This window comes from Typopeltis vanoorti, chromosome 7 (genome assembly GCF_054136105.1).
Source record: "Typopeltis vanoorti isolate ZY-2024b chromosome 7, IOZ_Tvanoo_1.0, whole genome shotgun sequence".
NCBI classification, from domain to species: domain Eukaryota; kingdom Metazoa; phylum Arthropoda; class Arachnida; order Uropygi; family Thelyphonidae; genus Typopeltis; species Typopeltis vanoorti.
This window is the reverse complement of record NC_143555.1, coordinates 53,705,001-53,707,188: the sequence shown is the minus strand read 5'-3', so window position 1 is coordinate 53,707,188 and position 2,188 is coordinate 53,705,001.

Genomic DNA, 2,188 nt, shown 5'->3' with positions numbered 1-2,188 from the left:
GCAAAAAAGAAGCTATGGAAGAGATATAAGGAGACAGCTGAAGAGAAGATGCATGAAAGGTATAAGACGCAGGCCAGAAGACGAAACTGGAATATGAGAGGAGATTGGCACTAAGATCCAAAGAAAATCTTAAGGAATTTTTTTGATATGTGGCCAGTAGGAGGAGAAATGACTGTGGAAGAATGATATTGTGGGATAAAAATGGGAATAAGTGACTCATGCAGAGGACATAGTAGAATTGTTCAATGGACACTTTATTGCAGTATTTCATCCTAGAGGAGTCAGTTTTAATGCTAGAGGGATAGGGCAGGTTCGAATTTTAGATGTACAGGAGGAGAGTGTGTTTCAAATACTGAGTACTCTAGATGTCAGTAAAGCTGTGGGACTGGATGGTATTTCACCATGAGTTATTTTGAGAGAATCTGCTAGGGAACTGACAGTGCTTTTGACTTGGCTTTTCAATGAAAGTCTGGCTGCAGGAAAGGTGCCCATGGAATGGAAGGAAGGTAAGATAGTGCCATTGAAATAAGGGCAGTAGCAGACTGGAAGTGTCTAATTATAGGCCAGTTTATGTGTCATCAGTAGTTAGTAAGATCTTGGAGAAAGTAGTGAAGGACCATATACAGCATTGGGCAGATGATGGTAATGTTATCTGTGAGAGTCAACATGGATTTGTGAAGGGGCGCTCTTGTTTTAGCAATATGCTAGCCTTTTATGATAAAGTTAAAAGAGCATTAAATGAGGGAAAGGCATATACTGCCATTTTCTTAGACTTATCAAAGGCATCTCACAGGGTGCCACATAATAAGCTGATATTCAAGTTGCAGCACATGGGTCTGGATGTCGGATTAGTCACCTGGATTCAGGATTGGCTGTCCGATAGGTATCAGAGAGTTGTGTATGGTGGGGCAGTTTCAAGGAAGCAGAGGGTTACAAGTGTTGTCCCACAGGGCTCAGTGCTGGGACCTATATTGTTTAACCTTTATATCAATGACATTGCCAGTGGATTGCAAGGGGATATTCAGTTGTTTGCGGATGATGCGAAGCTGGGAAGGATTATAAGTAATAGTGCAGATGTGGCAGCACTGCAAGAGGATTTGAATAAGCTAGATAGATGGGCAAATGAATGGGATCGGTTTAATGCAGCAAAATGTAAGGTCTCGAGGTTTGGGAAACATCGATGGGACAATGCATACTCTATGGCAGGAGTTATACTGGAGGAAGTAGGGGAGGCAAGAGATTTGGGGTTGATGATTGATAGAAACCTGAAATTTAGAGGGCATATTGGAAAGATGGTGAAGGTAACACAGAGGATTGCTGCAATAATGAGAAGGACGCTGACCTGCAGAGATAAAACAGTTATCATTCTGTTGTGTAAGACCCTGATCAGACCACACTTGGACTTGTTCTCAGATTTTGGTCCCCAGGATTTGAATGGGATAAATTAACTGTGGAAAGGGTACAAAGGTGGATAACAAAGATGGTTTCCGGACTGTACAATGATAGTTATGAGGGAATGTGGACTGCAGAATTTGGTGGATAGAAGAAGGAGAGGTGATATAATTGAGACTTTTAGACTGTTGAGAGGTGGTTACAGGGTTGACACTGGGGAGTTCTTTTGCTTGGTTGAACAGCGGGAAGCAGTGATGACAAGAGGCCATCCCTGGAAGTTACGAAAGGAAACTGTGAGCAAGAGGGTGAGGAGTAGTTTCTTTTCATGGAGGGTGGTTGAACAATGGAATGCATTGCCTGATGGAGTGGTGAGAGAGAGAACGGTCAATGAGTTTAAGGAGTGGTATGATAGGCTTTGTGTTTCTTAGGAAGGACCTCTCACGATGTGTCTTTTGATGCCATGGAGGCCTGAATAATAATAATAATAATTATATATATATTCCACTTTGCCCCATAGTCAAAGGTAACAATTCTCCAACTTACATCCTCTCAAAATTTCTTGCCTTTTCTCTTAAATGTTTCACAAGAAAACCGACTTTCTTTATTAAAAACTCCGCAGACTTTGTTTCCAAACTTAAGGACTTTACGATTATAAAATCAAATATTATGGCTAGCTTTGACATAGTATCTTTATTCACAAATTTCCTACCGAAGAGGTATTTGCTCTTTTAAAGTACAAAGTTTCGAAGAAAATCTTCACCCTACTGACACACTGCATCTCCTTGGGTTGTTTCAA